General features: G+C 38.0%; 1 long non-coding RNA gene across 1 annotated transcript in view; it reads right to left on the bottom strand.

Moving 5' to 3' along the window:
• LOC132788629 (uncharacterized) overlaps positions 1 to 27,118 on the bottom strand; it is a 74,563-nt gene that overhangs the window by 29,044 nt on the left and 18,401 nt on the right. The window contains exons 2-6 of the long non-coding RNA XR_009632641.1: positions 25,954 to 25,994; positions 2,677 to 2,754; positions 2,536 to 2,608; positions 2,273 to 2,467; positions 2,002 to 2,204 (exon numbers count right to left, since the gene is read on the bottom strand). This is a non-coding gene — a long non-coding RNA (uncharacterized LOC132788629). The remainder of the gene's footprint in view (positions 1 to 2,001; positions 2,205 to 2,272; positions 2,468 to 2,535; positions 2,609 to 2,676; positions 2,755 to 25,953; positions 25,995 to 27,118) is intronic.

The raw sequence follows: 27,118 nt of genomic DNA, 5'->3' as shown, positions 1-27,118 counted from the left end.
CCTCCCCTCCCTCCCCATCCAATAGGTAATTAATTGGCCAGCTCAAAGCTCGAACTCAAGCTGAAGCTGGAATTGATCGCGAGAGCAACGAAGCAAGGGATTGGCGAAACAAAATGTGGCACACTCACGAGTTAGAAAAACAAGCGGGAATGCGACAGTTAAATTGGTCTGATCGATCGCAAGATACCCTGCAGTTCATGGGCAATGAATAAGTTGGAGATAAAGGAAGGTTTACTTCCCACTACTAATCGTAGTTAGTTAGTAAGGCACCCTAAATAAAAGTTTAGATCAAATTTCCCAACTTGCAGCTGAGCAACCTTCGCTGCTAACTTCTCTACGCGGTATTAAAGTGACCAAACTTCCTAACTAATATTGTTAACACGAGCCATAGAATGTTGTTTATGTACTCCCCATAAAGATGCGTATCGAATGGCCCAGTTCAAGTTGCTTAACCAGTCGTCAGTGAGGTAAATAAATATGTCCATCAGCCATAGTCAATCACAGGGTATGAGTATGCTGATTTTGCCCCTAATGAGCAGAGGAGACGAGAGTAGAGATTGGCTCATTAGTGGCCAGCAGCCTGAATTGTATTGGATTGCAATTTAAAGCAACATAGAGAGAGAGATACAATTATAATGAAAGATGAAATGAAATATGGCTACGGCCAGAGAGCTATTGTATCAACAGACCCCGATATGGACAAACCTAATGAAGACCAATACCTTAACCAGCCTCAGCATCAGCTTTGACTCTGACTTCAGCTGTTCAATTGTTCCTCAGACAATGACAAGTTGGCAGCAGCAGCAGCCACAACCTGGATCTATATGCTATACACATGTCCGTTGGGTCGAAGGTGCGGCATATCAATGACTAATAACCTTCCATGGAACGGAGCTTACAATGCAATTTACTCATTGTGCCCAAGAGAACGGAATAGTGTATTATTGTTTGGTAGGTTAGATAGGACATCTGTCAGTCACTCAACTCATTCAACTCATTCATTGGGGGCTGTGACAGTCGCTGCACATGACTAATTATTGCATTGCAGCTTGTCGACAAGACCCTGACTTGGTCTTGGGCGCCTTCTTGGCCTGGTCAGCCAATGCAAGCGAGCGAGCTAATGATGCCTGACAAGGTTCTGTGGCTAAGAAACACGCCTGCTGAATGGTGTTCCTAGCGTGAAATATTTGCCATCAAAATAGATCGCAAGAAATACACACTCGGAGTGCAAAGTCAATTAACTTTTATCGAAGCATATATTTGCGTTCGAGTTCAATATCGGGGCAAATCTTGAGTAGAGCCAAGCAAGGAGGGAGCCTTGGCATGTGACTCAGCAGCTGCATAAACAAATTGCAGTCAACATTCATAATTTCCTGTTTAAATTAAAAGTCGGCCAACTCACAGAGCGAACGAACCATTTCCTAGTGACAAAAAATTACAGCGCAGCTACTCGGAAAGACTGCTTTTGCATATAGCAGAAAAGCTGGCGACTGGCTTAAGACCCCAAAGAAACCAACAATATTTTAGTAGTAGTAGAGCAAAGCGAACCACGCACAAAATCTCCAAAATCTCAAAGGCAGGCAATTAAATGTCGCCTTCAAAAAACAACGCGCAACTCTTTCGACGACCACAGCAGGCGATCAAAAGCGAATACTACTCGACTACTATTCGGACTGCTAACTACCTATATTATAGCATAGCATAGCATACTCAGTGGTATTATAGATCTGTGCAGCTTGCTGTTGCTGCTGCAGTTGGCAGTGTTGTGTGCGTTTATTGATTTTATTATTAGCCACAAAAACCAGCGACAAAAATGTAAATCGATATCAACGATACCAACGACCAAAAATTATGCATTTCGAAGCCAATTTGACGATTTGCCGATACGACTATTTACGACTTGTGTTCCCTATGCGAGCGAAGAGTATATCAACTATTCGAACTGGTCTGCAACATTTCATTTTGTGTTAGATAATATTTGAATAAAATTTGTGGACTCACCCCTTTATTAAGATGTTTCCTTGTGGTTCACAATGTAATCCTTTTAAGTGAGATGTTTCTTTATAGTTTTCGATTTAATCCCTTCATGTAATATGTTTCCTTATTGCTGTCGATATAATCCTTTCATGTAAAACATTTCCTTATAGTTCTCGGTGTAATCCTTGCATTTTGCATATTAAAATCAATCACTTTCACTTATTAATCTGTAATTAAAAGAATTAAAAATTAAACGATAATATAATTGTTCTATTCTATTATGTTCTATATTTACCACAACACTTATATTCCAAACAGTTGTAGTAAAAGTTGCCTTATAGTTTTCAATTTATTTCTTTCACAAAAGTTATTTCCTTATAGCTTTCGATTAAATTCCTTTATGTAAGATGTTTCCTTTTAGTTCCAGATTTAATCCTTCCATTCTGCTATTTAAAAATTAATCACTATCACTTATTATTTACTATTTAATCTGAAATTAAAAAAATATAAATTTAATAAATCATTTTAGTTTTTACATATTTCGTTTTTTCTATTTACCACTGCAGTTATTTTTGGAACATTTGATTGTGTTGCCTTCTAATTCCAGATATGCTGCTTTCATTTATTAAATCTGGAATGAAATGAATTTATAGTTAAACGATCATTCGTAATTCGTATAATTTATTTCTTCTTATTTACCACTTGTATTCTGATGAGGTGCTTGTGTTTCCTTACTTGTTTATTTGCCATGCAAACAGCTTAGTATATCTATTTGATCTGTAATAAAAGAAACAAAATATATAAATTAACTGTAGCTAAGTTTAAAAGACTTTAAAGAAAAAGGTAGTAATCTGTATTAATATTTCTTTCTTAGAAAATCTTTCCTGATACTCTTAAACGTTAACAATCATACTCTAAAGAGTATTGAAGTGTCAATACAGTTTTACATTTTCAGTCATCTTTTCTCTTCTTGAATATTTAAACTCTAGAGAGTATTAAAATGTCGCATTGCTCTATTATGTCTCCTGCTTAGCATCTGGTTTATGGCCAACTGAAGGCAAGAGCTCTGTCGACGTAGCTGCTGGCCACATATTGGCCACATTTGCAATGCCGCCGACGCCAAAGGCGGACGGTCTACACTTCCACCTTCCCCCTCTCCACGCCTCGACCCTCCCTCGTTGCGTCTGTCAAGCAGCTCCCCCCTAGTGTCGCCGCTTTCATCTCCGTCCACATAATTATGGTTCGTTAACCTGTTTTTTCGGCCAGTCAACGCCGATCAACGTCAACGTCAACTCCAAGCCGCCAACTGAAAACTGTCGGCTGGCAAAGTCGAAGTCGAAGCTGAAGCTGGAGGCCGCATATGAATGTCGTTTATCATAATCTTATCAACAATTCACATTCAATTATAAATCAATCAAAATTGCACCATTTTCATTTATTTTCATTGGGTTTTTTGTTGTTTCGCCGACACGCCGTTTGCCTGTGGCACGCTTTCGGCTCTTTCATATTCGAATTCATATTCGTATTTGAGGAGATTGGGGCTTGTGTTCGCATAGCGATTGAGATTTTGATTTAGATGTCGGTTTGATATATGGCAACCACTTGGAGCTCCCACGTTTAATTTTTAATGAAGTCGCCAGCAGCTTTGTTAGGAATGTTGTCAATATTAAACATTTAATTTCAAAGTGAATAGAATAGAATTGGACCACAAATCGAACCCTTCCTAGAACCCCTGAAGTGAGTTGTTGGATTGGACTTATTTTGGATGCTTTGGTGCGTGAATTTTATCTTTGGAAATTCACAATTTGCAATTTGCAGTTTTTGTGTGGCATTATCAACCCCCCGTTGTTGCGCACCCTCGTCCTCGATGATGATCCTGGCTTAATCAGGGACACGCTTTCGCTCTGATTGCAATTAAGTAGCCCACTGTGTGTGTCTCTGTGTTTTTATTATCTATCGCATCACTACCAACAAAACTTAATGCTTCATTAATTTGCATTATTTGAAATGGCAAAATTCTCGAGACCAAAAAAAATGTGCAATTAGAAACCAACCGCAAAAAGCTGACGACTATCGGAAAACGAATATCTGCAATAGCAAATTGTGAGTGACGTATGAATAATGCAGTTGTGATTGAGGAATGTTTGTTTGCATTTGCATTTGGATTTGGACTTGGACAGTGCTTAAATTGAGAGCAGTAGCTTTAATTTTAGCTTTCGGCAAATGTTTTTTATTGCCAATTAGCATACGATATAATTCTTATATACTACTTTCCTAATGTTATTCTAATTGTTATTCCATATTCCGGAATGGAACGCAGAATCAAAACAAACTCAAATCTCTGAAACTTTTTGCAGCCCACGCATATATTTAAATTGAGATTTTGTTCCGTTTTGTGCTCGCATCTGGAGGAGAGTTTACTTGGGTTCATTTGGCACAACCTTGAGCTGGATTCCTGCTACCCACACATATACATATTTGAGTGTTCGATTACATCAGAATCATAGGCGAGCCATATATAAACAGAGAACGGAGACGGAGAACAAGGACCGGTCCCATCTTCAACTGCACATCTTAAAGCAGCTCCCACATTTGAACTGATGCTCACAACAGATATTCATCAAAAGACGCTCTGAGTTAAACAAATTAGCATCGTCTTTTATTTTCGGGGAGCTACTGTCGACAACAACAACAACAGAAACTGGTAAGACACTTCTTGTTTGTTGTTGTTGTTGCTAATTAATTAGAAGGTGTGTGCTGAGGTGTGCCCAGCTATTTATGAACAGGCGGCGCTTGAGGCGATGACAGCTTCGAGACTTTACTGCGTTCTACTCATCATCATCATCATCAAAGCGAGTCAAGGCCCCGAAGCCAAGTTCGAGAAGAGGCAGCAAAACCAATCGAAGGGCTTGTCATTCAAAAGTTGAGCTATATACCCTGTACTTATCGACTGATAATAGATTTATTAGCTGCTCTTTGTAGTGTAGTATGTATACACTTTTTAGATACAAATAATAAATCTAATACCTTGGAAACTTTATCGAAGAATGCATTGATAGAGAACGCTATTGGTAATCAACTGGTAATCAATTTGTTGAAATGGGTTTGTCAAATGTAATCCATAAAAGTTTCTAGTTCGAGCTTTACTTTGTAGTAGTAGTGTTCACTTCTTAGTTTGAAATAATAAATCTTATACATTAGTAACTTCATCTAAGAGCTGCAATGTATTGCTAGAGAACGCTATTGGTAATCAGTTGTTAATCAATTAGTTGAAAAATTGGTATGCCAAAAATGATCTATTATTTATCAATTTATTTTTAGCTTTACTTTATATTATACATCTTATACTTAATTTAACACACTTGTAATCAGATGTAAAGATATGGTCAAGCATTGACTGAGTAGACTGTTGATTATCAACTGTCACATCAATAAATTGATGTGCCAAAAATTTGCCTAAATTTGTGTGAAATGCATGTCTATATGTTTGACTAGGCAGCGGACCGAGATATTAAGATGAGCGAACCAAATGAATGGGCGTGGTTAGGCAGCAGAGCTTCACAAAGATTTTCCTGCTTGCATTCATACATGTTTGTGCGTATGTGTGTTCTCCTAGTCAACTGCTACTCAACAGTTAAGCAGAACTCGAAGGAGTTGCTTAGTAATTTTAGGCAAAAAAATGGCATGCCAAAAATTTGAGTGTATGCGTGCCAAATGCATTTGTATGTGTTTGACTAGGCGGCGGACCGAGATAATAGTGAAGGCGAAGGTGCTAAGTGGGCGTGGTCAGTCAGAAGAGCTACACAGAGATTGAACAGCATGCTAAAGTGCAATTTCGATCGACTGTTACTGTTACTGTTAACAGTTGCAGAACATTGCAGAGCATTAACAGAGGCAAGCAGCTTGTAGTTGATTTAGGTCAGTGACGAAAAAAGTCAATGCCAAAAATTTGAGTTAATGTGTGAAATTTGTATGTGTGTGTGTTTGACTAGGCGGCGGACCAAGAAATTAAGATGGGCAAACTTGCTGAATGGGCGTGGTCAGCCATGCGAGCTTCACAAAGATTGCCCAGCTAATCTAACTCAACTGTTGATCAACAGTTCAGCTTTCATTCAACTATTGATCAACAGTTCTGCTTAGTTTGAAGGCTTTACAAGAGAAATTTGTAGCCAAAAATTGGCTTGCCAAAAATTTTAGTCTATGTCTGCCAAATTGTGTGTGACTGCTTGACTAGGTGGCGGACCAAGATATTAGTGTAAATAGAGGGGCTAAGTGGGTGTGGTCAAGGTGAAAAGGTTTACAAGGATTTGCTTGCTCTTGATATACTACACACAGCTATGAACTTTGAAATAGCAGTGCTTAGGAAATTTAAAAATACTATTATAAACGCAACTTCTAGACATCATTTAGCTATAACAGCTTAATGTATTTATTTTTAATTAATTCAAATAATAATTAATATTATTAAATTCTCATGTCTATAATAAAATTCTATATTTCCCTACTTTTTAAATTCTTTACTTTAAATTCCCATTTCTAAAACATAATTCTATAATTCTTTCCTTACTTTTCCAACAATCCCTTAAAGAATTAATTCAATTGACTTCAATTTTATCACTTTCCTAAGATCTCTCAAGTTCTGGTACTTTGATATACTAAAAATGTTAATTTATTCACTTCTTAACTTAGTAAATTTGAACTAAATTCTAGGGATTAATGTAAAGTTGGCACATCTCAGGCCTTTACCTAACATTAGTTTCATATTTAAAAACTTTCATTACTATTCAAGCACTTTTTAAGGTATCTACTAGTCTTATAACGTTAACTACTCTCAGGGGTGTGTTTTTTGTTGCACAGCCAGCAACTGTTGTCATTAGGCGTTGTGACGAACACCACGAGGTTCTACTCGTCTAAGCCTACTCTGTCTAGCTAACTTGCCGGCTCAGTTCAGGGCTGGGGTGGGTCTTTGGCTTCGACTGGGTAGTAAGTCATCATAAATTAAAGTGTAGACAGAGTGTAATACTAGGGGAGAGGGACAGTACTCATCTCGCATTATCTCAAACGCTCGCACATTCAGTGCCCAATTAGAATTAAAAGTTTAACACATTATTGTTTTCTTCTCCATGATATACAGTAATTTAATAAACATACTTCATTTTGTTTATAAAAATTATCTCTAGTTAACAATAGTGCTTGATTTATTGAGCCTTTATTTATCGTTACGTTAGTTTGTTTTACTTAAACGGTTGTCTTCATGACTTAATAATACGAAAGATAGAGAACCAACACGGAACACACGGAATTGAGAACCTCACAATCACAACCCCAATCAACTATAATATAGACACGGCTATGCCGTACTTACGCACTTTCCATCGATGTTAGCAGGCCTGATAACTGATGAATCCGTCGTAGCATATAAGTTAACAGACAAAACATTTCAAAACCCAAACAACAAATCCAACAAGTCCAAAATGCAGACTCAGCGTCTGACTAACTTCCTGCACGCGCCGAGTGCACCTGCAAAACATTCCAAGAAGACCCAAGCCAAGTTGCCCAATACATCCGCCACATGCCGGTGCAAGCAATTCCAGGAACAAGAAGCATTGCACCCAATTCACCAACCAAAGCAGCGCTGTCGACGCCGCTGCTGAAACTCGCAGCTTTATATAGGGCTAGCTTTAGAATTAGTCTTTAGTCTTTAATTCAATTTCAATAAAGAACGGTTCCAATCGGAATCGTAATGAAATATATTTTGTTATTATTTTTAAATAAATAATTAACTGGCGCCCGAGCAGGGACCGGAAAGTTCGCGTATCGATAGTGCAAAACCGTATCTAAGTGCGCCAAAGAACATTTTCGGTCAAATCGCGTTACGATAGAGCAAAACAGTTTCTAAGTGCGTGAAAGCGAATAGTGCATCGACAGAGCAAAACAGTTTCTAAGTGCGCGATTCAAACCAAGTTATTATCCCAATAAAGGCTCGTGATAATCAATCACTGGGAAATAACAACCAGCCAATCGGACATTAATTTGACGAAGTGCAACTAAGCCAAAAGGACGTTAATTCGACCAAGTGCTACCAAAGCAATTAAATTTGCAAAACCTTCGCGACTATTAAATTAGTCAGTTGAAGGAACAGTTCAAACAATCTCGGCAATTAAGTTAGCCAACATAAACCTGTACCAAGCCATTAAGTTAGCTAGTGTAACAGGTGAGATTGTGAGAACTGCATCGGTGGACCACATATTCTGCAAGATCCGTTCTCAGAATACTCTCCAGGAGGTATGGATCACGGAGCCCCAGTAGCAGCTGCAAAAAGGAACAACCCCGTCCCATCAGGAAAGGTGGCCACATCATTGCTAATGTAAGCTAGATATAAGAAATTTTACAAAGAAAAGAAAACAAAAACAGAAATTAAAAACATAAAGCAAAGTGTGAAAATACACAAGACTCCAAGGAGTCCATATAGAATATAGCAAATCACAAGCAAATGAATAAAACTAAAAGCGAAAAGCAAAATTAAAAAAATATATAAGAAAAGAAACGAATCATTGCAAAGTAAACAAGACTCAAAAGAGTCCATAGTAAAAGAGTAAATAACATAAATAAGCGTAAAGCGATAAATCAAACAAAAAGATCACAACGGTGATATAACTTATTCCAACTTTGCGATTCCCAAGGACCCTCCAAGGTAGAAGGAAAACCATCCACTGGTTATAAACTTATAATATAAAACAAAAAAAAAACAAAAAAAAAAAGGAAAAAGGAAAAATATAGCGTTTAAATTTCATCTTATCGCTTATGGCCAATCGTCATAACTTAATTCGACCCCCCATACTAGATCCAGAAGAAATAGAACAAGTGAACGAAGCACAAAGGCAACGTTCAATTGAAAGACAAAACAATAGGCATTTAGAACATCAACAAAACAGACCCACCATGAACGAAAATAACAGAGCCGCTCTAACAGCCGCTATAAGCGAAATATTAGCCGAACAATTGCCAATATTATTAAGGCAACATACCAATCCTGTAGAAGATTTTCTAAGTCTCCCAGATCATGTTATTGCGCCAGAACATCAAAGAAATTTGACAGATCTTGACAGAGTACCCGACATAGCAAAAGGTTTGCGAGAGTTTAGTGGAAACCCCGAAGAATTTAGCTCATGGAAAAAAAGTGTAGAGCGTGTTTTACAAGCATATAACTCATACCAAGGTACGCCCAAATATCATAATATCTTGCACACCATCCGAGACAAGATAACGAAAAGTGCAGACCAAGCTTTAGAAGCATATAAGGTACCGCTTAACTGGGATGCCATGTGTAGATGTCTATCACTGCATTATGCAGATAAACGAGACATAGCAACCCTAGAATATGAAATGACTACATTAGTACAAGGTCCGAATCAATCAGTGGAAGATTTCCACAAAGACGTATACAGACACTTGTCTCTAATTTTAAATAAAACGAGTAGCATGGATATTGACAGAAACGGGGAAGCAATGTTGACAAAATTATACAGAGACAAAGCGCTAGACACTTTCATTCGAGGGCTACAAGGTGACTTGCCTCGGCTATTAGGCATGAAAGAACCAGCAGACTTACCTACCGCACTACATCTCTGCTTAAAATGGAAAATCAAACCTTTAGGTCGAAACATGCCACTTTTAAAGGACATCCAACACATTTTAGAAACAGTAATGGTAAACCCATACCAGCCCCACGGAATGTCATCTTCTCAAACAGACAACCACCACCAATCCCTTTCAGACAACAACAGCCACGACAATACATACACTACGGACAACTACCACCAACCCACTACCAAGACAATATTTCCCAAATTTGTATCAACCAATTGCCAACCCACGGCAATACACTGTTGCCACAACCTCTCAACAGGTTGCACCACCTAGGCCAATGGCCCCGAAACCGCTACCGCGTCCAGAACCAATGGATGTGGATTCCAGCGTTCAAACGAAATTTGTCAACTACATGAACAGGCCACGATTCGAAGCTGGGAAAAGACCCCCCAATCCTATACCAGACGGACAGAAACGACAGAGAAACTTTAACATACAGACAAACAACGACGAAATAACAGAACCTTCGACAGAAACTTACGATACCACAACTAACTATGAACAAGCAGTCGCTGAATACGAGACTCACGCAGACGTAGAACAAACAATAGAAGAATACGTAGAACAAGTAGACCAATACGACAACAACTATGAAGATGACACTTGCGAATTTTATGACTACTCTGCACTAAATTTTTAGAGTAAAGAGTTCCTCTCTCCCATACTTTACTTGTAGATTGAGGAACGGCCAAATAATTAAAATTCTCATTGACACTGGATCCAATAGAAATTACATCAAGCCGAAATTTGTAGAAAACCCCACTCCAAATAAAAACCCTTTTCACGCCGTCTCGATAGGAGGTAATACACTGGTAACACACCACAAAAATGCCAACTTGTTCAATATAACAGATGTTGAGGTGAAATTTTTCTTATTAAAAGACCTAGAAACTTTTGATGCTATTTTAGGAAACGACACCTTAAAGGAATTAGGAGCAGAGATAAATCCAAGTAAAACCTAATGGTAATCAGAAACAAGATAAAAATCCCTTTAAAAGAACAAATCTTCGAAGCAGTAAATACAATAGTACCAAGAACAAGCCACCTGTCAGAAACACAGAAAACAAATCTAAACCAACTCTTAAAAAATTTCCAAACCTCTTCGCCAATCCAAACCAAAACTGACCTACACAACCAAGGTACAAGCAACAATAAGAACATCAACCGACACCCCTGTATATTCCAAGTTCTATCAGTATCCAATGTCACTGAAAGATGAAGTGAATAAACAGATAAAAGAACTTTAGAAGATGGAATAATTCGACCGTCTCGGTCCCCATACAATTCTCCCGTATGGATCGTACCCAAAAAAGCTGACGCTTCAGGAAAAAAGAAATATCGCGTCGTAATAGACTATCGCAAAATAAACAGAGTAACCATTGCAGACAAATACCCTATTCCTGAGATAGGCGAGGTACTTGCACAGCTAGGTAATAATAGAGTATTTTCGGTTTTAGACCTCAAAAGTGGTTTTCATCAAATCCCTTTGAAACCTTCAGATATAGAAAAGACCGCATTCTCCGTCAATAACGGAAAGTATGAGTTTACACGACTCCCATTTGGTCTCAAAAACGCGCCCGCTATATTTCAGCGAGCTTTGATGACATACTTCATGAACATATCGGTAAGATATGTTTCATTTACATAGACGATATCATCATATTTAGTAAAGATGATGAATCCCATTACAGGAACTTGGAGTTAATTTTTCGAACTTTACAAGATGCCAACATGAAATGTCAGTTAGATAAATGCGAGTTCATGAAGAATAAAGTCGAATTTCTAGGTTTTGTAATTTCCGATAAAGGCATCGAAACAAATCCAAATAAAGTCGCAGCGATAGCCAACTATCCCTGCCCTAAAACACTAAAAGAGCTGAGATCTTTTCTTGGACTCTCCGGCTACTACCGAAGATTCATACAAAGTTATGCTAAGTTAGCAAAACCCCTTACGTCTCTTTTAAGAGGGGAAGATGGACACGTGTCCAAAAACAGGTCATCAAAAAAACCAATTACTCTTGACTCCGAAGCATTGAAGGCTTTTCAAAACTACGAAGTTGTCTTATTTCAAAGGAAATAATTCTTCGCTATCCAGATTTTACTAAAGAATTTCACTTGACAACGGACGCGTCTAATTACGCAATAGGAGCAGTCCTATCGCAAGACAACCAACCAATTTCATTCCTATCGAGAACACTAGCAAAAGCAGAAGAAAACTATGCAGCTAACGAAAAGGAAATGCTGGCCATCATTTGGTCACTTAAAGCTCTCAAAAATTATTTATATGGGAAAGCAAAAGTCAAAATATTCACCGACCATCAACCCCTAACACATTCTTTGAGCAGTTGGAACGGAAATGCTAGAATTAAAAGATGGAAATCCTACCTAGAAGAATATGACTACGAAATATTCTACAAACCAGGAAAGGAGAACGTCGTAGCTGACGCACTCTCGAGAATAGCAACTGATCAAATCAATTCCATAGCCTCAACTCAGCATAGTGCAGAAAGCTCAAGTCACGAACTAATACCCAGTATGGAAGTCCCCATTAATGTTTTCAAGAACCAAATATTTCTTAACAAATCAGATAAATCCGACTACATATTCTCTATACCATTCCCCACGTTCCATCGACACGAAATATACAAAAAGGAATTTAACGATAAAGAACTAGTAGAAACTCTAAAAAAATACCTCAACCCTTCGGTTATAAATGGCATCCAAACAACTGAGGATATAATGGGGAAAATACAACTATTATATCCTAAATATTTCAAAAACGTCAAAACCCGATTCTCTCAATCTATGACTGTAGACCTCACCAACGAATCTAGACAAGAGGAGGAAATCCTCAAAATCCACAATAGAGCACACCGCAGTGCCGAAGAAAATAAAATTCAATTAGCAGAAAAATTCTACTTCCCCAAAATGAAACAAAGAATAAGCAACATAGTAAGGCAATGCAAAATTTGTAAGGAATCTAAATATGACCGACATCCCCCTAATCCAGAAATAAAAAAAACTCCAATACCAGAATATCCCGGTCACATCATTCACATTGACATTTACTCAACCAAAGGCCATTTAGTTCTTACAGCAATAGATAAATTCTCAAAACTAGCACAGGCACGCATAATCAATTCAAAGGCAATAGAAGACATTCGAACACCACTTAGGGACATTATTTTCTATTATGGAGTTCCTAAGTTCGTTGTAATAGATAATGAGAAATCTCTCAACTCAAGGTCCATAAAATTCATGCTTGAGGATCAGTTAAATATTACAATTTACACTGCGCCACCATATAAGAGTACAGTTAATGGACAAGTAGAAAGGTTCCATTCGACACTTTCCGAAGTAATGAGATGCTTACAGAAAGAAAACCACCATAGAACCTTCGAAGAACTTCTAGATAGAGCCATATACGAATATAACTACTCTTTCCACTCCACGACCAAAAGCGACCATTAGAGGTATTCTTCGGAAGGAGAGTCACGACAAACCCAGACCAGTACGAACAGGCCAGACAAGACAATATTGACAAACTTAAGATAGCACAAAATAAAAATTTACAATTCCACAACAAAAGCAGAAACGAAATAATAACTTATGAGCCAGGACAAGAAATATATGTAAAAGTAAACACTCGTTTAGGTTCAAAACTTTCCCCAAGATTTAAGAAAGAATTAGTTAAAGAAGATAAAAATACAAACATTTTAACAGAATCTGGAAGAATCGTACATAAAAGTAACATCAAATCATAATATTCGCAGGGTATTACTATGGACAATAACGGAAGCTACGATGGACATTACAAACTACACGAACGCTCAGACAGTGACCATTCATAGGGACTGGGAAAATTACAGACATCCTCAACAAAATTAGTACATGTAATAGACCTTAATCAAATCCAGGAAGCACTAGACCTACTTAACAGTCATACTGAAGAGGGCCTAAAGCGTAGTCCGCTATATTCAACAATACATCATGAGTTAATCGCTACCACTAACGCACTCAAAACAATAACAGATTCCCCAAATAAACGAAAATCTAGGTCACTAAATTGGTTAGGCACAGGTTGGAAGTACATAGCAGGTAACCCAGATCATGACGATCTCGTCATGTTAAAAGAAAATATCAATAATCTCATCAGTAATAATAATCAACAGGTTATAGTTAATACACAACTGGAGCAAAGAATTAACAAACTTACGTCCTTATCGAACTCCCTAACTAATTCAATACAAAAAAGTAGTTTTCTTAGTAACGAGGTAACCATTAGCCTTCATAATGAAATCCGATTATTAAAAGATGAAATAGTAAATATCAAGTATGCCACTCAGTGGGCCAAATTAAATATAGCAAATACTCTTTACTAAACGAAAATGAACTAACAGAAATTGGAGAAATATTTAGAAAAGGCAATATGCCACCATTGTCAATCGAAGAGATAATGGAATTCTCCGATATATCAATGCTTCATAATAAAACTACACTTTTGTATATTGTCAAAATTCCTAACCTAGAAGAAATTGAATATCAAGATATTTTATTAAAACCAATAGTAAAAATAACGCAATTGTACACTTAGAAATAAGTCAACTATTTTTGTATAATGATATAGTATATGGCATACCAAAAAATTGTAAAACCTACTTAAACATAAAAGTTTGCGACAAAAGAATGTTATTGATGTAAGCCAAACACATTGTATTCCGAAATTAGTTAAGGAGAGAGAGCACTGTGCAGTTTCAGCAACGCGGATCACATCCCGGAGATAGAGGAAATCGACAATGGTATAATTCTCCTCAATAACTTCAACGGCAATTTGGTCTGGAATGGAACCGGAAATCATCTGGAAGGGTCATTTCTAATACACCTAATCAACGATTCCATGCAAATCAAAGAGCGGCTATTCAACAATATGGAGCCAGTCATTATGCAACCAAAAGTGCCAATCTCACGAATAACAGCCGAAGAAACTGAACGTTTAAGGATTCTATCCCTAGAGGCACTGGAAGCGCTTCATCTCAATAACACCAACAAGCTGCAATACATACAGACGCATTCCATGGTCAACAGCATTACAATGTTAACGCTCTTCGGTGTCATCCTGATAACAGCGTTAGGACTTCACGCTTGCAGTCGGAAGAAGAACACCATTACCCTTCAACTTGGACCAACACCAGCTCCATCAGAAACATTGAAGCCACCACTCCGCAAGCAAGAAGATTTACAGAAAAATCCACTGCCTCAATTCAACAACATCCCATACTTTTGAGAAATAAAATTTGCTTGAGGACAAGCACGAATTAGAGGGGGAAGAGTTAACAGACAAAACATTTCAAAACCCAAACAACAAATCCAACAAGTCCAAAATGCAGACTCAGCGTCTGACTAACTTCCTGCACGCGCCGAGTGCACCTGCAAAACATTCCAAGAAGACCCAAGCCAAGTTGCCCAATACATCCGCCACATGCCGGTGCAAGCAATTCCAGGAACAAGAAGCATTGCACCCAATTCACCAACCAAAGCAGCGCTGTCGACGCCGCTGCTGAAACTCGCAGCTTTATATAGGGCTAGCTTTAGAATTAGTCTTTAGTCTTTAATTCAATTTCAATAAAGAACGGTTCCAATCGGAATCGTAATGAAATATATTTTTGTTATTATTTTTAAATAAATAATTAACTTATATGCTTGTTGATGTTAGCTGTTAAAGATGATAAAGGGTTATGGTTATCAGGCTTTCAAATCCCTATGAACCCCATGTTGGCTGTACAAAAAGTCGAAAAAATGAGTTAGTCGATTTTTGACAAGTACTAATACAAATTCAATTTAATTATTCAATTTAGCAAACCATGTTGGCACTCTTAGTGCATTTTGCGAACGAAAACAATCCAATGCAGATGGTGCCGGCGTTTTTTTTTTGTGGAGCCGTAGATCTCTCGCCGGAAGATCTACGCTCCTTTGAACGTCTCTAGTATCGCCTTCGCTGAGCCGCTATCGAATACCGTTTGATAATCTGCAGCGAAGATTCGCTGCCGCAAGATTATCGCCTTATTCCCACTCTAGCTGGCTGTTCGCAGCGAGGTTCGCTGCCTTCACCAATTCTCCCTTAGGCTTGCAGGTTAGGGTGAATATCCGCGTGCGCTTCACTAGTGGCACCTGTTCAACAGGTGGGGGGGGAAGGCGAGGACCGCAATGTGCAACACCTATTACACTCTATGGAGGGTCTAGCGTGTGCAATTGCCAGCGGTATGACCAATAAGCTGCATAAAATAACATTTTACCGCAAGGTCTAATCAGATTGACACTACTTACCAATCAGTGGCAAAGAGAAAATTTAGCAATTCTAAATTCTCTAAAAGAGCCGGCCAATCCAAGTTGGGACAAAAGAAAATCTCGAATGCCCAAAAGTGTTGGCATTCCTTTCTCGGTTGCAGTATTATTTTATATTTATTTTTGCAATTTTTCTTTGCAAATTTTTGGTCTGATGTATTAATGTTCTCAGTAAAAAAAAAGTGCATAAGTGAAGATGGCTGCCCTTAGTGAGTGCTCAAAGCATCTCTGTGTGGATCAATGCAATACTTACTCCCCGTTCGATAGACTCAACAGTTGAGCTATGCTAAGTGGAGTTGCCAACTTAATTAAGGCTTTGGCGCATCAGCTGATGCTTTGATTTGTGACAATCAGATGTTTATTTGCAACTTTGCAACTTTAATTTGCAACTTTAATTTAGACAACTACCTCACAGCGTGAATAGATTCATAAAAAATGAATATATGAGTAGCATATGCATTCAAAATGAAAAAAATATGAAACTTATTTTCATTTTGCATAAAAAATGCATTTGTGAAGAGGCAGCCCGAGGCAAGAGAGGCTGTTGAGGGGTCAGTGAGGCGTAAGGGAGGCGTCGCCACCCCAGGACAACGTCAACAATGCCAAACAAATTTAATAGAACAGAACACAAAATCGAATCACATACTTTTTATGACAGAGGCTGATATAAATTTCTAGGCTTTTTTACTCCATTTTTTATGATATTTTGTGACAGGAAAATTTTATGCATTTTCCGACTAATTTAGTGCGCTGTAAGCGAAGCGAGGCGAGTGTCCTTAATGATTTGGAAACCAGGACAGCAGGAGCAGCTGTTGAGCAAGTTCAACTAATTGCGTTTAATTAGAGCAAGTTGTAAAACTGCCGAAGACACACGCATAAAATCGCATTCATTCGTTTTGTTTGTGTCACAACAAGCAAAAGGAGTGAAGAGGAATTCATGTGACTCGGCTTCTTTTTTTTTCGCTTTTGGGTCGCTCGGTCAATGATTTTTATGGTACGCATTTTACGAGCAATTATGCAACACGGGCACGGAAAAGAGGCCTCTTCCTGGCCGGGCTGTGGCTGTGGCAGCTGCCACAGTTGCAACTGGAGGCGTATCCCTGACACGCTTCGACAACGGCAACATTGAAGCAAAGCAAAGCAAAGCGTGGCGAATGTCGCTGATGGATTACAACGCCTCTCTCTCTGTCTCTCTCTCTCTTTCTCTGTGTGTCTCTTCTTGTCTCTCTGAGGACACCCCTTTTGTGCCTTAGTTTTGATTTGTGACAAATCATTGTCGCTGACATGCGTGGCAACTCTGCTGTGACGCGGCAACTCTTCGTTGCACGTTGCACTTGAAAGTGTCGCTGCTGCTGGCACAACAACACATTCGTCATTCCACTAAAATGAGCAACAACAACAACAACAACGAGAGAGACAATTTTCGAGGCGTGTGCCGCGATATGTCAAACGTCATTAGAGCTATCTCAGTGTGTAGCGACTCTTGACAGGCGGACATGCATCACAAACACGACAGATCTAACGCTTCTCCTTCCCCTTACCTCTCTTCTACCTCATCTCTGCCATTGCGACCTTCTCGATCGATTCAAAAACCTAACCCAAATGCATAGCTTAAGGCAAGTTGTGGGGGAAAGCAGCAAAGCAAGCAATTGCCTCGCCCTCGCTCAAAACATCGTTGAAACATCTCAGTTATTGGAGGTAGAGCCCATCACATAGCTTTAGCTATAGCTATAGCTATATTAGAAGTCGCTAGACAATGCGCCATAAACGCTCAATGCTCAAATGTGATAAAGCACTTGGCATGCCCATAAAACAAACTTGGGGAATCCACAAATACACACAGATCTCTTAAGTGGACATCACAATCATATATTCATAATTCACATTCGTTTGAGTATTCATCATTCATTGGCAACTCAATCATCGTTGGCTGCTACCTGGCTGCAAGTTGGTCAAAGTTGTGACTCGTTAATCATAATTCCCCCTAAGACAAAACTAATTTCCTTACAAAAGACTTTTAATGGGTTTCTTTGCCATAAACGAAACTCCAATTCGAATATATATGCCATTTATAATCAATTGATATTTTAATAATCATATTTGACATTGAATTCGAGCTAAAAAACAAACACTAAAACACTGATAACAAAAGATGACCATACTGATATTGATCTTGGCAAGCGAGTCATTGGCATTTCTTTGACGCAAAAGGAATATTTTTATTCACAAGCATACATGGTAAGTTTATATAGAAAATGTTAGATTCGATCAAGTTGAATTTCATTTAGATTTACCAAAAGTTTCATAGTTCAAATCTCTTATCTTTCATGGTAAGTTAAATTTTATATATTCGATCAAGTTCAATTTCATTTACATTTACCGAAAAGTGTATTTTTAAGTCTCTATCATCTTTTATGGTAAGTATATTAAATTTGATATATTCCACCAAAGATTTTATGGTTCAACAGTCTGTCCTCTTTCATGGTAAGTAGGTCAATAAGTAAGTTAAATATTTTACATATTTGCGAACAAGTTCAATTTCATATAAATTTGCCAAAATATTTGTGTTTTTATCTTTCATGGTTAATGTATTAAATGTGATATTTGTATTCGATCAAGTTAAATTTCATTTGGGTTAACAACGATTTTAATGGTCAATTCTCTTTTATCATGATATACAATATGATTTATTCAATCAAGTTCAATTTCATTTACATTAATTTTTTAAGTATCTTTCGTGTTAAGTAAATTAAATATGTTGTATTCGATAAAGATGTATTTCATAAAAATAAACCAAACATTTTACTGTTTCATCTTTTATGGTTAATATTGCTAAATATTCGATCAAGTTCAATTTCATTCAAGTAAATGTTGCTTTGTTCAGGTCTCTTTCATCTTTAGACTCGTTACAAGTATCTTTGACTCAACCAAAAAGCAAAACACGCACGCTGTCAATTATCTCTTAGCTGCTTTGCTCCCTCCCCTCCCTTTGCGTGCGGCGTTGTGTAAACGCCCAAAAGTAAAACAAATATCATTTCGCAAAATAAATATGAAATTATGATTGCCCATCATCCCAGACCTTTGCGTTCCCGTTCCCCTTCCCTCTCTCATCCCTGCTGAAAAACTGAAACATTTTCAATAAGGCAAATAAATCAATCAGAGAAAATTAACCATGGCTTTCTTTTCACAGTTTCACAAATACTATCCCATCGATAACCCTTTTTTTGGCATCATAAAAACGTCAGCAACCAACACACGATAAAAAAAAGGTAGCGAAAAAAGGGGTAAAAACTGATAAAATATGAAACCCTGCACGATTTTGGTAATTTTTTTTGGTATCGAAAAATTAATTAAAGACGCACTGCAAAAGAGTAAAAATAACAACAGAAAAGAGGAGAAAAAAAAGTGAAAGTTCAATGGGATGCAGCGCAAATGAAGCAATTCCAACGAGTGTCAAATGGCTGAAGCGTGGAAAACTCACAACAAAAACAGAGTGTGGAAAATCCACGCAGCATTCGCCTCATTTGAGGCATGCCCCAGACAGACAGACAGCTGCCTGATATTTGCCACAAATTGTTGCGGTAGCAAACTAAAGCGATTACGATTACAATGAACCGACGCCGACGTCGATGCCGATGACGATTACATTCGATTGTGGCCTGCGTGGGTTTTCCGCTAATGCGAAATGAAACAATTTTGCATGACCAGAGAACAGAGCATTGAAATCCTCTTCTCTTCTCTCCTGTCCGCCTCACCACACGCCCCGAACTCACTCACACAAAAGGGGCGTGCAATTAGAGAGGGCGAGGGTGAAGGCGAGGGTGAGTCGAGAGCTGAGAGGGCGAGGGAGGTCCACTAATTGTAGGCCCATTGTATTGTCCGTGTGTGGCTTCTCATTTTAATCCTGGGCATTGTTCTGCTCTGATTTGGTTGTTTGTACTCTGCAATCTATGCACTCATTTATTCATTTGAGTGCATTTATGAATCAATGTCCAAACGCTGCAATTGCAACCGCCTTTTGAGCTGTCAAATCGCCCCGAATTCGCCTTCGCAATGAAGTTGTCAGCACCGAATGCGATCGCAGGCGTTTTCATTGCATTTAAATATTTCACCGCCACCGCCATCGCCACCGCCATCGCCACCGCCAATCGCTGGCCAAGTGCCAAGTGCCGAGTGCGTAATTTAAGCCCAAATTGACCTAAAAACCAAAAAAAGATTGCTCTAAAAGAAGTGTGTTCGACTAAGAGATACCATGGAGTGGAGATGTAAATGAGGTCGAGGCTAGTCAATAGACACCTTACTTATTATCGGTTTGCATTAATAATTCGATAGAAACCTTATATTCGGCAATAAGAAATCGATAGACAACTTACTATCGATTGGCATTAACAAGTCGATATACACTTGACTATCGATTGGCATTAATAAGTCGATAGATACCTTACTATCGGTTAGTGTTAATACGTCGATAGTCACCTTACTATCGCTTGATATTAATAACATATATTCAGAAGTCTTTCAGTCGTCTGCGGAAAGATCAGTATAAGTTTAACGAAACTAAATCGTGTGTAAATTCGTATATATCATCAATTTAACCAACCATTACAAATTCAAAGATTATCTCTCTAACCAACATAGCAAACATAGAATCGATTTTTAGTCACAATTGCAATTCCCAGTTCAATTTCAAAGTACTGATAGTTATCGTCATAAATTTGTACAACTTTTCTACAAATTCCTCCACTTAGCTTCGTACACTCATTAGCTAGCTACTACAGGGTATCACAAGTAAACCATGTGAACAGAATAGCTGCGTAGCCAAGAGAGCCCGGCCCAAGCCCAAGACAAACCATAATCGAAACCAAAGCCAACAACCGAAAGCAACTAAGTAAGCCAAAGCAATCCATTTCAAGACTCAGACTCGAACTCGGACTCAGACTCAGACAGAGATTGAGACAAGCCGCAAAGTCGTAAGCTGTGCACTTTATCTATGGAAGTTTGCTTGGCAAGTTGCATAAATAATCCGTGCAGCACTTCAAATTGATAAAGACAATTTACAATTTAGCATGCACAATGCATGAGAAGCTGACTGCCTAAGCCTAAGACCGACACCAGCAGCAACAACAACAGCAAGCATCAATAAAAGAGAATTCGATTGCTTTCAGTGGAGGAGGAAGAGAGGGAGGGGAGCAGCAGAGGGGGCAACTTCCCCCAACTCCCCTGGCAACGCGACAAGCCAAACAAATCAAATTGGAGTCATTTACCCGTCGACACTCGCATCAGATTCACATTCAACACACCAGATTGTGGGACATGGAGCATGGGGCATGGGGCATGGGGCATGGGGCACGCGAGGGCAAGGCGCCTCATGTGGCACAATGACAGCGTGGCATCTGCTGCCGCCAAGCAATAAGATGTGCGCAATTCGCTACGCTGAATATTAAATACTCTAAATAGCAATAAATACGCTATTCCCATAATAATAAGTGTCAAACACCCTTTGAAATCATTTAAAACAAATCGGATGAGCTTCTTTGCTATACTAACTCTTCAATTCCCTTTACAGGTATCGATTCTCTGAGTTTATTTCAACTATAATCTTCATTAATAATTTCTATTCTATACTATCTTTCGAACTCTAATTCAAGTCTAATGTTATATATAATCAACTAAATGGATCTACAAACTATAAATTATAAATATTTCAATTCCTATGCCTTCTAATTCTCATTCTAATTTTATATTGTGGAGTTAATATAACCTTTTAACTTCCACTTCTGTTTTCTATTCTTGAATTTTGTTTTAAAATATAAAGAGGTTTATATTATCTTGATATTCTGCTGCAATTTTTTGGTTTTGAATAGCAATAAATACTTCGCTCTAATGACAACAATTCAATTGTGTTAATAATATAAGTGTCAATCACCCTTTGAAATCATTTAAAACACATCGGATGAGCTTCTTTGCTATACTAACTCTTAAATTCCCTTTACAGGTGTTGCCTCTCTGAGTTTATTTCAACTATAATCTTCATTAGGAATTTCTATTCTATCTTTCGAACTCTAATTCAAGTGTAATGTTATTCAAAATCAACTAAATGGGTCTACAAACTATAAATTATACATATTTCAATTCCTATTCTAATTCGCATTCTAATTTTATATTGCTAATCTAATATAATAATATAATATAATCTTTTAACTTACTTTTCCGTTTTCTATTCTTGAGTTTTGTTTTAGAATACAAAGAGGTTAATATTATGTCGATGTTCAGCTGCAATTTTTTGTTTCTGAATAGCAATAAATACGTCGCTTTAAGTACAACAATTCAATTGCGGTAGTAATAAGTATCAAACCCTTTGAAATCATTTAAAACCCATCGGATGAGCTTCTTTGCTATACTACCTCTTAAATTCCCTTTACAGGTATCGCTTCTTCGCATTTATTCCAACATTAATCTTTCATCAAGTGTGATTGTGGTTTAAAATCTTCACTTTTAAATTCCATTTACTGCTGTTTACTCTACACTGTTTCAAACTTTTTCAAATATATTCTATCTTTCTTTTCCTTCTTTCGTGCAGTCTTTATACATTTTTCTTACTTCTGAGTCTGAAGTTGATGGTTTTCTAAACTGCAAATTATAAGTATTCCAATCTTCATTTATTATAATTTTACATTTTTCATCTGACTTTTGTGCTCTCCAATCTTTTCTTTTATAAACTAACTCAACTAATTTCCAGTCTCCATACTCTCTTCTTACTTTTTAGTCTGAATTTGGTAACAATTACTCCAGCTATACATTGAACTACAGAGTTTCATCTAAGATACATATATAAAATAATATCTAGTATCACAAATATGTATTCCTAGTGCTTATACCCCAAGCTACTCTAACCGACAAGCATAAGAACTTACAGTTTGATTATGCTGCATGTTTGAGCTGCTCAAATTTACACTCTGCGAATGTGATTCGCATTCGACCCACATATGAAGTCGATGATATGGTAGGAAGGGGTAAAAGGAAGGTGATATCGGGAGGCAGCAACTGTGGAACTGTGGAGCTGCTCAAGTGGAAATTACTCGATATCAGACGCGACGGTCGCTGACTTCGGCGTTGAATCGACTTGGCAATCAATCAATTCAAGTGCCAGGCCTCCATTTCGAAAATTATGAAATTCTGTGAGGCGGACATCCTGGCGTTCAGTTCACTTTACTTGCAAGGCATTCATCCAGCTATAGCCAATTATGTCATGCAGGCAAGAGAAAGAGAAAGAGAAGAGTAGAGACAGAGAGAGAGAGTCGTGTTTGTAATCAAAACTGGTTACCTTGACATTGCCCCTACATCGAATGAGCGAACGAACAAAGCGAGTAAGTGACTTGAATCGACTCACTGACTGACTGACTGACTGAATGACTGACTGACTGATTGACTGACTGCCTGAGCGAGTGGTTTGCAAGCAAGAGTTGAGCGTTAGCCAGATAGCTTGTCTTGTAGCTTCAATTGGGTCAGTGGGACTGGCCCCATCGTCTAATGGTCATATATAAATTGGATTAACACATTGCTGAATGCACTGGGACGCCACCTAGCGGCCAGCGGCCAAAACAACTAGCAATTTGCTGTAATTAAATCGTAGACTGAAACTGGCGAACTGGAACTGTAACTGGGACTGAGAGTCGTGCCTTGCACTTAAATGGCACTTTTAATGGTGTAATATCATTTGGCGCACTGCGCTTTTAATTTCTATTTATGTCTCTTTGGCAATTTCTCTCTTTTAATTTTAATTGCAACACGATCCAACTATGCAACAACAAGAGTGTTGAACTCAATTGCAGACAACAGAAACAAAAAACCAAAAAACAAACCAAAGCAAATGTCGAGTGACAACTGTTTGATAAAGTGCATTCAAGTCGCCCCCAGTTGACGCCTTTATCAATTTTGCGTTGCCCACCAAAAGTGTCAAACGGTCTCATGATTAATGCGTTTAGAATTCCGATTTCCATGCCGCAGACTACGCACCATAGAATTATTATTATTTTGAGTTCGAGTTCGAGAAGTTAACATATTCAATTTTCTACTTAATCAAAATGCATTCAAAACAACAACAACAACAACTGAAATATGAAAGGGAGCAGAGCATATCTGTCTATCCATCGAGCTAGCTGTCTCTCAGTTTGTTTGTCGGCTCGACGCTGTTTAAGTTTATTTTAAGTTCAAATAAACTAATTTATCATGCCATTAGATAGAGTGTGCGTTAGCCTTGAAGTCACTCTCCAGCCATATATAAATAAATAATTGGCCAAAAGGGCCTTGACTTATGGCCACTTTAGAATTGATTACAGACTACAGACAGCAGAACTTTCAATCTAATTAAACACACAAAGATTGATTTGAAAGTTTCGGTATGGAAAATGAAAGAGATTAATAAGTGAGAAGTGAGCTTTAATGGAATTTGGAAATTATTTGGATTGCAATTAAATGTAGAAATGAGTTCGCTTTCCAGGTGCTCTTATGCAACTGTTAGCTTGGAGTCACTCAAGCTCAGCTCTTGTTTTGAATGGTAAAAGCTGAGCTAATTGGATTGCTGTCGAACAGCGAGAAAGAAGAAAGAAGACAACACATAAAAATAAACAACATCATCGAGGCTATAAACAAAATGAAATGAAATTTCCCACTCAACTCAACTGAACACTTGACATTTTGGCATTAGCATTTACATAAATCATATTGGCTGTGGCAATTTAAGAGGCAGCGCTAAGACTAAAACCAAACACGACAATGCTCAGATGATCAGATGGAGATGTGGCAAAGGCGAAGGCGATGATGATGATGGCCAAGATGATGCTGTTGCTTTTGATGATGATGATGACGGCATTTCCAAATTTGTTGTTGTTACTCCCCTGCCAAAAGGTCAGTTGCAGAAAAAGCAAGCGCAAAAAAAAGGAAACATGCCACAAAGGAGGTGAAGTCTCGGTCTCAGAGCCAACTCAGAGCATCAACAACTACAACAATAAACATAATAATAATAAGCACAACCTTAGAGACGAGGGAGACTGAAAAGGAAACCGGTTGCTGCTCCTTGCGAGGTGACTTCCTGGCGTTCGTTATTGACTTTAGAGTCGCCTCGTCTCTCGCTCTCGGCTCATGTTTCGAATTTTTGTATTTCAATTCAATTCATGACATTTGAAAGGCAACCAACAACCGACAACCGACAACTGGCAACTGGCAAAAAGGCAGCGAAGGCAACAAGCTGCTGTAGCCCCTTGGGCAGCAAGCGTCGCTCTTCTCGAAAATCAAAGTCAACACAATACGGCAAATTATGGCGCTTCCTCCTTGACCTTTCAACTGCCTTCTCCCTACTCTATTCCCTCCCTCTCTTCCTCTCCTTAGTCGCCTTTGTAGGAGCACAAGTTATGCAATTACGCGCCGCATTCACATTCTCAATCGTTGCGAATTTGTAGGCAATTAGGCGACGCGTTGCCGCAACCGTTGGAGGAGACGCAACAAATAGAGGAGGCAACTCCTAGACTAGAGTTGGACACGTGACTAGCACGAGAAATTCATTCCAAATCTGGTATACTGATTAAAACTATTTTCAATTCTATTTTGATTATGTTTGTAGCTTAACAAATATTCATTTTGAAATTGAGTGGAAGAAGAAGATTGTAAGTAGAAGTATTAGAAAATATTAATTTTCCAAAAAATAGTTGAAATTTAAGACAACAATTCGACTAATAATTCGAAATCTAATCCATTGTCTACCTCAATAATAGATCAGACAACAAAATGCAGTTCATTTCTATCTACAGCAAAACAAAGTAACTTTTACCAGTCAAATTAGAGAAGTCTGTACAAAAAATTTTTTCAATGGACATTTGTAGTTCGACTGATTTGAAATCAATGACAAGGTCTACTTCAATAATTAATCAGGGGAACTTCTTGCCAATGAAAATATAGTAGTAGTTTATAATAATCGAAAATGACTTACCTTTTTTGCCGGTTAAACAAAGTATCCTTATCCTATCCAATCTATAATGAAAAGAGAAGAGAAGACATTTACAACAATGTTTGACTCGTAGCGAAATCAATTGCATAACAATTAATCAAGCGATCTATATTCCAAAGAATATATAATGATCAGAATTATAAATTAAAATAAATATCAGGTATTAATACTAATATCGAAATGATTGATAAGAATTATACAATAAAATAAATGTAGTATTAATATTAACATCGAAAAATTAAGGAAAACCGAAAGAGAATATTGTAAAGTTTAATTTCAGTTTATCATGGATAAAAACACAAAAAATATTAACTTAGTGTTATTAATTTATATCGAGCTTAAGATGTAACAAAAGCACTATGAGCCACTGGCAATATTCCCACCGGAAATAAAACTTATAAAACAGTGTGACCATATCATAATTTACGTGATCTTGATTTCTGATGACCTTATATTAACGATGATACATACATCGACCATGGTAGAGGTGCAGTGTATTCATCAACGAAAAACTCATGATTATGGAAATAGCTCTTCTACTTTATAGAAAATTCGTTCACTTTAAAAAGAAAATAATCAGCTTTAAGGAGAATACCCGCCAATGGGATATGACAAGGGTTCTTCGGATGACATCGTGTCACGCTGCAGAAACTAGAGACGAAGGCGACGACGACACGACACGACCGCGACACGACACGTGTTCAACTCTTGTGCTGAGTCAGCGAATGGGCCGATAAGTTGCCTTCGAGAAGGCGTCGCACTCATAAGTGCGTGATAAGCATTTTGATTTATGCTAACGGGGAAGTCACACACATACACACACACTTACACACTCACGCACTGGGCAAGATAAATAGATAGAGAGACATGTGTGAGTGTGTGTGTGTGTGTGTGTGTTTGGTACAAGCAAATCCTTAATTGAACGTTGCAAGCAAACTAATTTTATGGCATATTAGCAGACCATTAATTATCATGGCGTTATAAATTTTAATGCCGATTAATTGCTGCCAAAACACAGGCAACAGGCAACTAGCAACCAGCAACTGGCAACATCGACAACGTCGTAACATGAAAGTCGTGTCTGTGCTGTGCTTTGCTGCAGTTGCTCCACAGTCTCAAACACTGAATGACGTCGATCCGGGACAGA

This window comes from Drosophila nasuta, chromosome 2L, assembly GCF_023558535.2.
Source record: "Drosophila nasuta strain 15112-1781.00 chromosome 2L, ASM2355853v1, whole genome shotgun sequence".
Taxonomy (NCBI): Eukaryota; Metazoa; Arthropoda; class Insecta; order Diptera; family Drosophilidae; genus Drosophila; species Drosophila nasuta.
The sequence above is the reverse complement of the archived record's forward strand: the minus strand, read 5'-3'. Positions and strand labels throughout refer to the sequence as shown.